General features: G+C 36.4%; 2 pseudogenes; one reads left to right on the top strand and one right to left on the bottom strand.

Moving 5' to 3' along the window:
- On the top strand, window positions 324-8,564 carry LOC104732560 (annotated as a pseudogene).
- On the bottom strand, window positions 8,661-11,285 carry LOC104733799 (annotated as a pseudogene).

Below are 14,547 nucleotides of genomic sequence, written 5' to 3'. Positions count from 1 at the left end.
CACCCGCGTAAACGTCTCCCATTTTCCAGGACCCATCAACTAAACACCTGTAACCCGAAAAGATAGTGGGCAACGATCTTACCGCCATTGACTTGTTCCAATGGTTTTAGTTATTTTCACTGAAATAAACATCAAAAGTCTGTTTGGTTCTTGTCTTTTTCTGAAGCTATCTTCAAGGTATCCTTAAGGTTTATCTTATGTAAATTTAGTTATTTTCTGCCATTTATAGAAAACAAGCACATGTTTTCCTCCAAGAGCAAACGTGTTTGGAATTTGGATGTTAAGAACGTCTAGAGAACTAGCTGACCAACAGGCCTGAGTTGACTGATGCTTCGAAGGACATTTTTGTCATTTACCCTCTTATTTTTTATTTCTACACCAAAAAAGTAAACAGCTTTCTGGTGAAAGCGGCTGCAGATGAGTGAACGCAACGGCGGCAAGTCGGAGAATTGCTGCATTTCTCATGAATTCCTCGATGCAGCCTCCAAAAACCCTCATAAAATCGCCGTGATTCAAGCTTCAGGCTTGACGGCGAGGAGGATTAGCTCGGAATCAGCTGAACCTTCTACTTCTCCGCCTGTTTACGACGGAGACAAATGTTTCACGCTCGCCGAGCTTTCCTCATCCATCGATTCCCTCACCTCTCGTCTCCGTCGTTTCCTCGGTGACGATGATTCTCGAGGTTACCCATTTAGGCTCTTTTAATATTTCTATGGTTCTCTGAGTATTAAAGCTCTTTACTTATCTCATAAAGTTTTAACCTTTTTGACATTGCAGAGGCTGGTTCAGCTGTGTATATGCCAAAGGTAGTGGCTTTATATATGCCACCTTCAGTTGAATACATAGTCAGTGTGTTCTCTGTTCTGAGGTGTGGGGAAGCTTTTTTACCTTTAGATCCTTCATGGCCTAGAGAAAGGGTTTTGTCTCTTATTTCCTCTTCGAATGTTTCTCTTGTTATTGCTTGCGGCTCTTCTTCTGATGGATCACATTGGCTTGTGGAGAGCAACGTCTGCCCTGTATTATTGTTTTCAATGGATGAGAAATTGGATGTGGAAACTGGTTGCTCAAGCTTTGTTTGGCCTTGCAAGAAAGAGAGGCAAAGAAGATTTTGTTATCTCATGTATACTTCAGGTTCTACTGGGAAGCCAAAAGGAGTTTGTGGCACTGAACAAGGTTAGGGTTTGTTTCTTTTTCATTATACAACTGTTTGAACCTGATTCTGCTACTTCTGTGAATGCAAATAAATCGTTAGGTATGATGTTCTTATTAGTTTGATAAAGAGATGTGCTTATAGCATTCGGCATTTATTTATAATAGATCACTTGTTTGACCTTAAAATTGATGGCAGTTCTGGGTTTTCCCCTAGCTGTTTACATATATTTCAATCTTTGTAATGATTGATTATTCTATGATTTATTTTCTATCCATTGTTAAGTGACATGGTGTAGCTGTTGGATTGCTATTGGTTCTTTGTGAAGATGGTACCTATAACTCTCTGGACTTGCATAAAAACTTAGACCCTTTGTGATATTTGCATATCTTGTTGGAATATATATGCTATATAGCATATCTGTAGCTTATCTTATACAATTTAGTTTGTCCAACGTTTTGCCCTAGCTGTTTTCATACTTTCAATCTTTGTATTGATTGATTATTTAATGATTTATTTGCTATCCATTGTAAGTGACATGGTGTATCTAATGGTGGGTAACTTTTTTTTTTTGTAGCTGATGGATATGAATCCATCTATAGTTTTTTTTTGTGTTTGCACTTCTTTTTCATACAAAATGATAACATCTTAAATTCCTGTCCCTAGGACTTTTAAATCGCTTCTTGTGGATGCAAGAGTTCTATCCTGTTGTCGGAGAGCAGCGATTGGCGTTTAAGACTTCAGTTGGTTTTGTTGATCATCTGCAGGAGTTTCTTGGTGCTATTCTTAATTCCACCCCATTAGTCATCCCTCCATATACTCTACTAAAAGAGAATATGATATCCATCATTGATTTTTTGGAGGTGAGAGTTGTGTTTTCTATTATAGTTTGGAAAGCAATAACAACCTCTTTCTATAGGTGTCATGTTGTTTGAGAACTCTGTAATATTTCCTAACCAAATTATTTTTGTTGCCAATATATTTTGTTCATCAGCCGTTTCTCGTTTTTCTGTTCTTAACTATTCATTTTAAAATCTGAAAATTGGTTTAAGCATCTTCATTAGGCTGCATATTGGGATCAAATACGTAACTTATAGCAATAACCAATGCTTAAAGTGGTATCGTATCATATCTTATAGTCGATTGGATGCCATGTTGCATAATGATAGTTTTTTAGTTTCTTTTATGTAACTTCAATCTACTTATAATTTATCTTCAAGAACAGCATATGGTGTGACTAGAATATTTTGTTGGATCATGAATAATGTAACTAATTAAGTCGTCATCAAGAACAAATATAGCTTTTCTTGTTGGTTGCTTGAGTTAAGGTTCCTATCATTAGAGGAAAACTGCTTTATCTTTCATTTTATTACTTTTACTTTGCATTTAAGTAATGGTCATGAAAGTTTATCCATCTTTAGGTGTATTCTATCAGTAGGCTCCTAGCTGTCCCATCGATGATGAGAGCTATTCTACCAAATTTACAACATCGTGGACACAATAAGCTTCAAATGTGCCTGAAGCTGGTAGTTTTAAGTGGTGAACCCTTTCCTGTGAGCTTGTGGGATTCACTTCACAACCTACTTCCTGAAACATGTTTTCTGAATCTATATGGAAGTACAGAGGTTAGAAAATTATGCTTACCATAATTTAATATTACAAAATCTTCTTATGGGGGTTGTATTTAAAAAGTTTGTAGCAGCATCAGCTGGTTGGTACCAGCTATTGTTTATGTCTTAAAAGATGTCGAGAATTAGTATCTGCTTTTGATTTGAAAGATGTAAATACCTTGAAGACTTCTTAATTTCACTTTATTTGATACTTAGGCGTTGTCTAACTTGTTGTAGCTGGTCAGAGTAATAATATATCCTTTATGCATTCTCTTTACTTATGCAGTAGTTTGTTGAAATTGAAAGCAGGCCCGTCTTAGGGGGGTGGCAGGGTAGGCATTTTCCAAGGGCCCAAACCAAATTTATAAAAATCCTTAATAAAAAAGGCCGAAAAAAATAGCAAAAACAAAAATTTTAATGTGTAAAAGGCACAAAAAAATTTGCCTAAGGCTTTAGAAAATGCTGAGACGGGCCTGATTGAAAGTGTATGAATTAGCCTTTTGTTTTGTTAGTAGGTATCAGGGGACTGCACTTATTTTGACTGCAGTGGGTTGCCAAGACTCTTGAAGACCGGCGAGATTAGTAGTGTTCCTATTGGCAAGCCAATTTCCAATTGCAAAGTTGTACTTCTTGGGGACGAAGATAAACCTGATGAGGGAGAAATATGTGTTGGTGGTCTCTGTCTTTCACAAGGGTACATGCATTCCTCGATAGAGTCCCAAAGCTACGTAAAGCTACATAATAACTCGCTCTGTAATCATCTAAAGAATGATTGTGGAAGCCAGCTTTATTATAGAACTGGTGATTATGGACGACAGCTTCCTAGTGGTGATTTGGTTTTTATTGGGAGAAGGGATCGAACTGTTAAACTCAATGGAAAACGCATGGCCCTTGAAGAGATTGAAACAACTCTCGAACTAAATCCAGATGTTTCTGAAGCTGTTGTACTACTTAGCAGAGATGAGAAGCAGCTTGCTTCACTTAAGGCTTTTTTAGTGCTGAACAAGGAAAGCAATTTCAGTGATGGTATCATAGTTGATATCAGAAAATGGATGAGCGAAAAACTTCCTTCGGTGATGGTTCCAAACCAATTTTTTTTGGTGGAGTCACTGCCACTTACTTCAAGTGGAAAAGTTGATTATGAAGCACTAGCAAGGTTGAATTGTCCTACAACCCTTGCTCAAAATATGATGCATAGCAATGTAACTAATAGTTTACTGCAAACTATTAAAAAGGTCAGACAATTTCCTGTGCTTACATACACGTTTTATTTTCTCCTTATGAGTAAGCCTTTTTGGTATCTGATTGCTTCTTTCTCTCTCTAAACCATATTAAAAATGAAATCTTTGATCATTTTCTTTGGGTAACCTTTGGACGGTTGCCATTCTGGGTGGGAGATATAGTTGGAATGAGAAACTAGAGTTTTGCAAAGGGATCTGGTCATAAAGGTGACTGTTTAGGGTGTAAGGGTATTTTTCTGTCAGATTTGTGATCATAATGTTTGAGCCTGGAGTAAAGGAACACGGAGTAGAGAACATGAACATGAGGTGCAAGGAATTTAAAAGCAAATGCAATACTTGTGTTAGGATACTAATCTAAATTTCTTTGGAAAGAGAGAAGTTTAGAATCTTAGTTTTTGGTTGAGTAATCATGCTTATGAAAAATGTAGAGAACATTGTTTGTTTATTTTTAATCTTCAGAATCTTATTGATGATAGAAAAGGAGTTATATCATTTCGTTAACTTTTGATATAGGCTGTCTGTGATGCATTACTGGTCAAAGAAGTTTCAGACGATGATGATTTCTTTGCGATTGGTGGAGACTCCTTAGCTGCAGCGCATCTTTCACATAGTCTTGGTATTGATATGAGATTGATTTATCAACTTCGAAGTCCATCTAGACTTTTCATCTTTCTGTCAAAGAAGGAAGGTAAATTAAGAGAAGATATGCAACACAACACCACTCAGGAATGGTAATGTGTTGGTAATGTGTTGGTTAGTAGAATGGTAATGTGTTGGTAATGTGTTGGTTAGTAGAATGGTAATGTGTTGGTAATGTGTTGGTTAGTAGAATGGTAATGTGTTGATTAGTAGAACTGTTTCACTTCATTCTGGTGTTTCAGCAGGCCCAGAACCTTCAGGAATGCAGTGTAAGAAGAATAATTCCCCAAAGCGATTGAAAATTGATTCTGAACATTTTTCTCCCAAAAGAAAGAAAAAAAATATATCATGGGATTCAGGATTTTCTCAAATACAATGTGCATTCAGTCGGTGCAATAAGGTATATTCTCCAAACTCATGTAGTAATGAAGAGGCGAACCAAGAAAACTGGTCGGTGGAGTCTCCAAGGAACCAAATGGTCTCTCTGCAAGAAATATGGAAAGTTCATATGGATTCTTGTGTAGATGCCTCGCCCCTAGTCGTATTGAAGCATTCAAAAACTTACCTATTCATTGGGTCTCACTCACGCAAATTTTCGTGCATTGACGCCAAAAGGTATGCATCATTATAAATCTGCTGTAACAGATGTTGAAAGATGTAAGTTATCATAATCAAAGAGGTGTCATCATCGTTATGGTTAAATTGAAATCACTATCTAGCATATGAAATTTTTAAGTTTTTGCTGATCATTGGATTTGGATCTAATATGAAATGAGAGGTTTGTGTTTATTTTATTTTTACGAAATAGGCTGGACTTTTAACAAATGATACACTTTACTGTGCTAATTAGTGGCTCTATATATTGGGAGACTATTCTAGAGGGAAGGATAGAAGGTTCAGCCATGGTAGTTGGTGATTTTAGTCAGGTTAGTCTTCTCATCAATTTGTATAGATCACTGTATCTTTTCTAATATACTTAAACAGTTTTAGGGACATCTCCAATGCTAGGTCGTTATTGGATGCTACAAAGGAAAATTATATTTTTTAGATTTCTCAACTGGAAGCTTATGTTGGACATTCCAAGCATGTGGCGAGGTATGCTCTGAAGGAAAATTGATCGTTCATAGCTTTGTACTCTGTTTGTCTACCTTATTGCCGCTTTAATTTCTGTGTCATATATTCGTTCATTCCTAGAAATTGTTCTCAGATGGCTAGCTGACTTAAGACAATTTGTTTCTTTTTCGGATGAAGATAAAGTGCCAACCTGTTATGGATACATCTTCGCAACTAATATGGTAATACACTGTGACTTTTTCTTTTATCATATCCCACCAAGTCACTTTACTGAGTTGAAGAGGAGTGGTTCTGTGATCATAGTCATAATATTTGTGCCACATGTTAAATTCCTTTCCAATCTTGCTTTTGTTGGAGTGGGCCTTACATTCATACTTTCATAGTTACCAATAGTTAATTTTATGGTTTTCTTCACATTGAACTGCTGATTATTTATTTTGTTTTTCCATAGAAAATACGTGAGGTCCTTGAAAAATTGTTATGACAACCAATTCGAACTGGGTCTGTGAAAGGATTTACCTTAGCAAAGATAAATAGCAACTGACAAAGAAGTTTCAAGAGAAAAGTAGGAGCAGTGACTGAAGTAAAATAGTGTTACTGTTTTAGCTCCCTTTGTGTTTACTTAAAGTTTTTCTTTTATAGACTAGATTTTTCCTAGAGTTCTTGTAAAGTCACCAACCATTAAGCTTAATTTTGCATCATTCATGCAGGTGCGGATCACATGACCACAATCTTTATGCCCTTGACTATAGGAGTCAACGCTGTGTTTATAAGCTGCAATGTGGTGGGAGCATATTTGCTTCACCTGTAATTGATGAGGTGCAAACTTTAACTACTCTATCCAAGGCATACTTGCTTGTCCACAGCTAAAACAATGTCGTCTGTGGTCAAATATTTTTTTGATTACTGAAGTCTCTTGATATCACCTGATTCATCTTTGATGCTTCACCCAGGGTCATAGTTCACTTTACGTGGCTTCTACAAGCGGTCGCGTGATAGCTGTATCAATAGAGGTATGTGTTTTCTTCTATATCTTTCGTATTCCGTTTTTGCCCCATTTTTTGCATTCCAGTCGCCCGTCATGCTATGTATAGGCCATGTCAGATGTAGAAAGTAAAATTTTCTGCTCTACATAAATTAAGCAGAATAGTCCTTGGAAGTAATGGTTCATTACTAATATTTGGGCCAAATTTGGTCATGTATGGTCTGCCTTACCCTATAGAGATGTTTAGCTTAACTAATCAGACTTCCATTTTTTTTGGCTCCAGAGGGAGATTTGGTCTTATAGATTAATATTGGAGATAGACCCTTGTTTATTCGGGTTAGTTTTGCAAATGCAGGATTCTTCGTTCCACACCTTGTGGTTACTTGAACTAGAGGCACCGATTTTTGGTTCCCTATGCATTAGCCCGACAAGCCGAAGCGGTTTTTTCTTCCTCCTTACTATTTTCTTTCTGTTTCCTTGATTTCATTATCTTTGTTAATCTCTATTTTCTGTCACAGTTATTTGCTGCTTAGTTGATGGCCACGTTATCGCAATGAGTCCATCTGGAACTATTATTTGGAGGGTATGTGTATGAGTTGATCCCAGTTCACTTGAATGATATCATAAAGTCCATATGGCTTTCCACATCTTTTGTTCCTGTCAGATTGTTGCCATCTCATAGTGCTCAAACTTAGTCGGTTGTTACATTGATGCAGTATAGGACTGGTGGACCAATATTTGCTGGGCCTTGTATGTCACATATGCTTCCTTCTCAGGTGCTCTTGATTCCTAGTACATCTGCAATCCACCGTTTTTGTCTAGAGATTTCTCGTTAAGGCTGATTACACGTCTATTTTGCTTCAGGTACTAGTGTGCTGTAGAAATGGAAGTGTTTATTCACTAGAACCGGTACGTTCTTATATCCCTTGGACATCGGTCGTGTACAGTTCACTTATGCTGTCTACCGATATTTATTCCAAGTAGACTGATGTGCATGCAAGTACAACGTTATTATGTCTATGCATAGTCTAAACCATATCTTTTCCTATGCATCTTCAAGGAGTCCTTTCTGAGAGACATCATTTTTATAAGAGTCTCCTGCCTTCATTGGCTTATGATATCTGCGTTTAGATTAAAAGGAAGATACTCTCTTGAAATTAACAGCTTGTGAATGCACTAAAGATATACTTGTATCTGTAGCAAAATCAGTGGAATCAAATTTATTCCAAGGGAAATCAGTTTTAGTTTTGTGTTAATCACTTTTATAATAGGTTTGACGTTAATAGGGACGTTCATGAGGATTAGTTGTTGTGGCGCTAGTCTCAAAACTTCAGTATAATGAGTCATGACTGTTCTGTAGAATTCACTTCAGGAATCCGGATGTCTTGTGTGGGTATACAGTATCGGGGAACCGATCACAGCATCTGCATACATCGATGAGAATCTGCATTTTGAATCGTATCAACTGCTTGCATCCGACAGGTATTAATTACAGGAATAAGCACATATGAATGCATGTAATTATCATGGTTCATTGATGTATGATGATACCTCCTCCTTGTTTTTCCATTTTCCAGGTTGGTGACTGTATGCTCGAGCTCGGGAAGAGTTCATGTCCTTCGTGTGAGTCCCATACTCATCAGAGATTCACATGACTCAAAAGTAGAAGAAATCGCGAGGCTGGAGCTGCAGGCAGACATTTTCTCCTCACCGGTGATGATCGGTGGCCGGATATTTGTCGGCTGTCGTGACGACTATGTGCATTGCCTCTCTCTTGATAGTTGCAGGTAGGGGAAGTTATAGCTCTACATACCAATGGAAGAACCAAGGAAATTTTGGAGTTGTGTATATATATATACAAAGTAAAGCCTATTGTTGCTTAATAATGTTGTGAATACGAAAGTATCATAAAGCAGATGAAATTTTAGTTGCAGCAACAATGGAAAAGAAAAAAAGCATTACTAGCCTCTAACCTGTGTTACATTGGAAAAACATAAAAATAGGAACTAATGTTAACAAATGGAGGACATCATACTTGTAGACATCCTAAGTAAGCTGATCAAATATAAGCTTCACCTCAGTTGTCACCTTCACCTTGGGATAATTATTGTTGTTGGAGTTCCCTTTCAACCTCAAAGATTGCACGATGTAACCCGAGTTATCTGACGGTGCTATCTTATTCAAATTTTAAGAGGTGCTACAACATCAATTTAAGCTAGTTTGCTAGAGAAAAGCAGTTCAAAATTGTCAACCGGGTCACTTGACACCCTTACTTGTAACATGGGTCGGACTATGGTTCTTTTTCTGTAATAGGGAGGACAGCCTCAGCAGAATCAAAAACAGTTTATGCATTGGCAAATATAACAAGTTGTCACCTGAAATGCAGCTGCATCAGTGACAGTGACATTGACAAAACTAGTATAACCATCTATAACTTCGAATGAGTTATCCTTTTCGCCAAATCAATGTGGATATCCTTACAATAACTCGAAACATCCAAATCTGGAAAAGAATGTTTACTCTCTAGGCTCGGCGCATCCAAAGGTGTCTTTGTGTCTCTACTAAGGATAGAAGGTGTATCTAGTTGCAAAACACGATTTATCCTTTTCTCAATCCAAGCCAATCTTGTCTCAAAGCTCAACACAGCTCTATGCATATTCCTCGCATCAATCTCAGCGACCTTAGCGCAAACCCGTAAAAGAATATAGTAATCTGCATGAGCCGCGTATATGATAAGTTTGAAGGTGTGATCTCTTCTTTCTTATCTCTTCTCAATCCCTAATACAAACGATGAACCTAACTGATAAGATGGAGTTACAGTTCTCCTCTCTTATCGCAGGATGATTCTTTTCAATAGACTCTACTAACTATTTATACTCTCTAAAGTTTGTTAGGACTAAGAGATATCTTCTTCTCCACTCAAGCTTCCTTCTCACTGTGCATTCTCACGTGTTCCCTTTAGCCTCTCATATAGCTTATCAGTATATCAATCCTCCACCATCTTTTTTTCCTCCCATATTGAAGATAATCTCTTCTCTTTACTTTCTCGCGAGGCGGTATGTAACAGAACAAATTCTCCCCCATGTCTGTTTTTAGTGTTCGTATCGCTCTCTCCTTGGATATCTCCTCGTGATTATAATTATGTGGCGATGAAACACATTCCAGAGATGGCTCATCACAATACATTGACTTAGTTTCCCTTTTTCTTATATAACTACTACAAGTGTTTCCATCCCTCAACTTGTCATCGTTCAAGGACAGTTGGTTAAGTGATAAATCATCTTCCCAATCTCTTCCCCTCTTGGATGGAACCTGAAACCGTTCAAAATCCTACAAAATGAGCGTAAAAGAGAGATAGTTAATTTTATTATATATAATTTTTCAAATATCCGACAGTAGAGTTTAGAACATAGATAAATAAGCTCGTTATATATATACCTCGTCTTTCGGGTAACTATTCCACAAGTTATCAACAGTTTTGTATGTGTCATCAGCTGATGCTTCTTCTAAACCAGCAAAGAACTCGTCTTTCCCGTGTAATAAATATGACAAGAGACCATTTTCATACTCAACTGTCTCAGCTGCAACCTCGTAATATCTCATTTCAAGATTCTTCAAAAGCTCCGTAGTGTCATTCAGTTTCTTTCGTAACATCTGAAAACTCTGCTTCCACTTCACTAGCATCAACAAAACCTAAACTCCGTTCCCAAACACCAAAACCGTTGATATTATAAAGCATCCTTATAGCTACAAGAATTATAGACATGACATAGACACGAGTGGGAAGCCTAAGCTCGTTCGTCGACAAATATAAACCCGAAGGCATCGACCAGTTCTTAAAGAGACACACCAGTTCAAGAACGTTATCCTCGGGGATAGATAACCGCTTAAGATAGTTTGAAGCTATACCATAGAAATTCACAGGAGGTAAAGGCAAACCAATAATGTCAGCAATCGAAGCGGCTTGAGCTTCTAATCTCTGAGCAGAAAGAATCTGAATAGGACACGCAGCTGATCGCTCTCCCATTTGTTTACGAATCTTGAGAAAACAAGAAAGGTACGGAATCATTCCTTCTCGCGCCCATCTTACTATATCCGTGGGTAGAACCGCTGATCCAGCTTTGTGACAAGCAAGGAAAGATATCACTAGAGAAGCCGATACAGGCAGAGCCTTTTTAAGATGACTTAACCATATCGTTACTGCTCTTTTACCATATAAGTTGCGAGGTTCTTCTGCTTTATACCTCTTAACCTCTCGATTCCTTACTTCTCCTGAACACCAAAAAGAGTTAAGAGTTAGGAACAAACCAAATTTACAAACAGTACTGTAGAAACTTTAAAGATCAATAGAGAAGAAGCAAAGAGCAACCATTTGATTGAAGCTCGGAGTCTTCAATGGCCTTATCAGCCCAACCATCATCGAAGACGCCAGAGAGTGACACGAACCGTAAGAAGATAGGTCCGACCAAACCAATAATCAACGGCGTCACATTGAATTTCTCAATCAATGCATCGCACTGATAAGTTATCATCATCAGTAAACCTTTGACGTATCTCTCTCTCGTCTCCTTGTAATAATCCTCGGAACTGATAAGCTTATCGACGTCGTTTGGTTCTATGTCAGGACGAGTGTGTTTTCGTCGATAATCATCGGGGTCGTCACCGGTTTGGAGAAACCCCTTCGCCTGAGTAGAGCATTTTCGGCAGTAAATAAACCCATCTCCTCCATCGTCAAAGGCATCGCTATCGCACTCATTGCAGATCATCGTCACTGCAGGAATTAGACCCAAAAAAAAAAAAAGGAAGAAACTTGTGACTGAAGAAAGGAAAAGCCCTAGGGTGAGATCACTCTTGTATCAGATCAATAGCATCGTAAAGACAGGGCTTTTCGACAGCTTCAGAAATCAGCTAGCTTTGGTTACAAGAATCTTCTATTTGGTTTCTCGTGGCTAGGGTTCTATCATCTTCACTGTCCTGCCTCTTCAACGATTAATCCAACTTCTCAATTCAATTAGTGGTTTAGTTTCCAAACCGGTCCAATGACTCGGTTCTTCTTCGGGTTACATTTAATGGTTCAGTTGGTTCCTTAACCACTAATGGTTGCTTGGGCCTTAATTAGGTGGAAGAAAAACGGAAAAAGGTTAATGAAGCTTCTTATTTGATTACGTAGTACTTGATAAATGGTTGGATTGAAATCAGACACTGACAATATCTCTACGTGGATTGGTAACTTGACGGGTATCATCAAAATCTCTCAAAAAATTAGCGTAGTCATCGATGACATATATAAGATGAATTGATTTTTTTTTTTTTGGTCAAATAAGATGAATTGATTATAACTTTGAAATTCTTGGGAAATTTTAAAATTGGTGTTTCAAATTAGGCCTTTGGTTAGATGCAAGTAGAGAGAAAAAAACGTTCTTATGTATGAATGTATCTAACACCAAAGATTAAAAATGCATCTTATGTATCTAACATCAAAGATTTTTTTTTTAAAAACATCTTATGTATATCACCAAATAGGCAAAAACCAAAGATTAAAAATGCATCTTTAAAACTTTATTGAAAAATGCAAGTCGTAGTTTTGAAAGGTTAAGAAAAACTAGGCTGCAAATGGATGCACAAAATTGAACAAAATTGAAAAAATGGGTTGAACAAAATTGGGTTGAATATTATTCAACTCATTCATCTCCAAAATAGTCGTTGAACAAGTTGAAGATTTTTGCTGTAGGATTAGTTTATTTTTTCAACTTTTTGGGTTGAACGGGCTGAATAGTTTTTTCCAACCTCTTCAACCTTTACAATGCAAATGGTGAAAATTGGTTGGATAATTTTTTTCAACCTGATCAATCTCTTCAACTGTGCAACCATAATTAAAGGTTTTTAAAAGTCATAATCTTTAATTATGGGTGTGATTGGTAACCAAAAATAAAGCGCGGTACAAGTGTACAGCTTTGATTTTTTATCAATCATAAAAGCTTTACTAAACACTTTATTAAAAACTTCACTCTCAGCTTTTTTGTACCGCTTTCATGTACAGCTCTTTCTTACAGCTTTGCACTATTCCGTAAAAGCTTACAGCTCCAACTTACAGCTTTTCTGTACAGCTTTGGATACGTTACCAATCAGACCCCATATATTTAGTTCCAAATTTTCACTGCAAATAGTCCACATTTTATCATGCAAATAGTACTAAAGTTAAACTAGATGTTCTTCAATACAAGGCAAATCTAGATATAAATTCTAACAGCTTAGCCCAACACAAATTGTACAAGAAAGTTTAGGAGCCAAGAACTGATCAAATATCGTCCATATCTAAAAAATTGATTCAGGAAATCCTAAAAATAGGCTGTCCAACACTGATTCACCAATCACAAAAAAATTAGTACAGTAATGCTTTTGGGTAGGGTGGAGGATATATCCGGTGTAGTAGAGAATAAAAACATGCAATCATATAGATATTTCTAAAATATAATTCTTGACGTTTATTTAAATAAGTATGAATATAAAACTCAAACTCACTAAACATTGACATTAGACATCGGCTACATGCACCAAGCACCAGCTTCATCAAACTCCTCCAATCATGCATGAACCATCCAAAGCCTTTCTTTTTGTATTTTATTTAGACCAAGAAAAGTTTGAGAGAGAGAGAAGAATCAGTGAAATTGACGATGCTTCCACACTTATTTAATTGCGTTAATTTTAAAGTAAAAACTAAAATTTCCAAAAGCAATAACTAATTTTCTAGAAAGCAATTTAGGCAGTCGTTTTAGGTCAGGATATGATCATCTTCAATAGATTTTCCTATTTTTATCTCTAAACTAAAGAAACTCTAAAATAAAAGTGAATTTTACTTCAACTCACCTATATTCTCAAATTTATAATAGAAATTACTATTTTTTCTCTATATAATTTGTTTCTACAATAGAGATTGGTATATTGTTCTCTATATATAGAAGCAAATATAGAAATTGATTGAAAATGCTCTAAAACACTCACATGATGCATATAATCATTTACACGGTAGAAATTATATGTTTTTACGTATTAAAATTATACATTTTTGTTATATAATTATTTTTAGTGTTTTAAGCGATCATAGCTAAGCGCTCTTAAGGGATCATAGACGGTTATAAGCAAAATTGTTTAGTGTATTTTCCAACTTCTAATTACATATGTTTAAATTATACCATTTTATATTTAAATAAATTTTAACTCCACTTATGTGGTTATAAATGTTCATATGTTGTTTAATATGAATAACATGATTTTTTTATTTAATTTTTATTTACGATTTAACTTCTAACATATATATTTTTGTATAATTTTCATCTATAATATAATATCATATTTGTAATGAATGTGATACTCCAGCTTGCAGAGAGATTTAAAAGAACTGATTTTGCCACCTATATCACCAAAGTGCACTTATATTTTCGGTCAAAGATCCTAAGAGAACTCTAGAGTTAAGCGTGCTTGAGCTGAAGTAGTCTCAAGATGGGTGACCTTCCGGAAAGTAATTGTCAGAACTGTGCGAGTGAGGACAAAACACAGGGAAATATCATGTAGTGAATTGTAGGGACGGTAACAAATCATTAAAGCCTCCCAGACATAGCAAACTGACCGTCGGATATGGATGAGTTCACGGGCCTAGTCAAAAGACATGAAGCTCATTAAAAAAGATGGCCCATGGACTGAAATTGGACATAGGACCCACTAAAAAGTGGTAGTTGGGACCCTTACATAAGGTTTTATGTTGTAATATATTTTTGCTCTTTTTGTAAATTTTTAAACTGCTTCAAATTATCTAAATTTTGTTTTTTTTTTTTTTTTTTTTTTTTTTTT

This window comes from Camelina sativa, chromosome 12, assembly GCF_000633955.1.
Source record: "Camelina sativa cultivar DH55 chromosome 12, Cs, whole genome shotgun sequence".
Classification (NCBI taxonomy): domain Eukaryota; kingdom Viridiplantae; phylum Streptophyta; class Magnoliopsida; order Brassicales; family Brassicaceae; genus Camelina; species Camelina sativa.
Note: the sequence above shows the minus strand (reverse complement) of the source record. Positions and strands in the feature narration are given on the sequence as shown.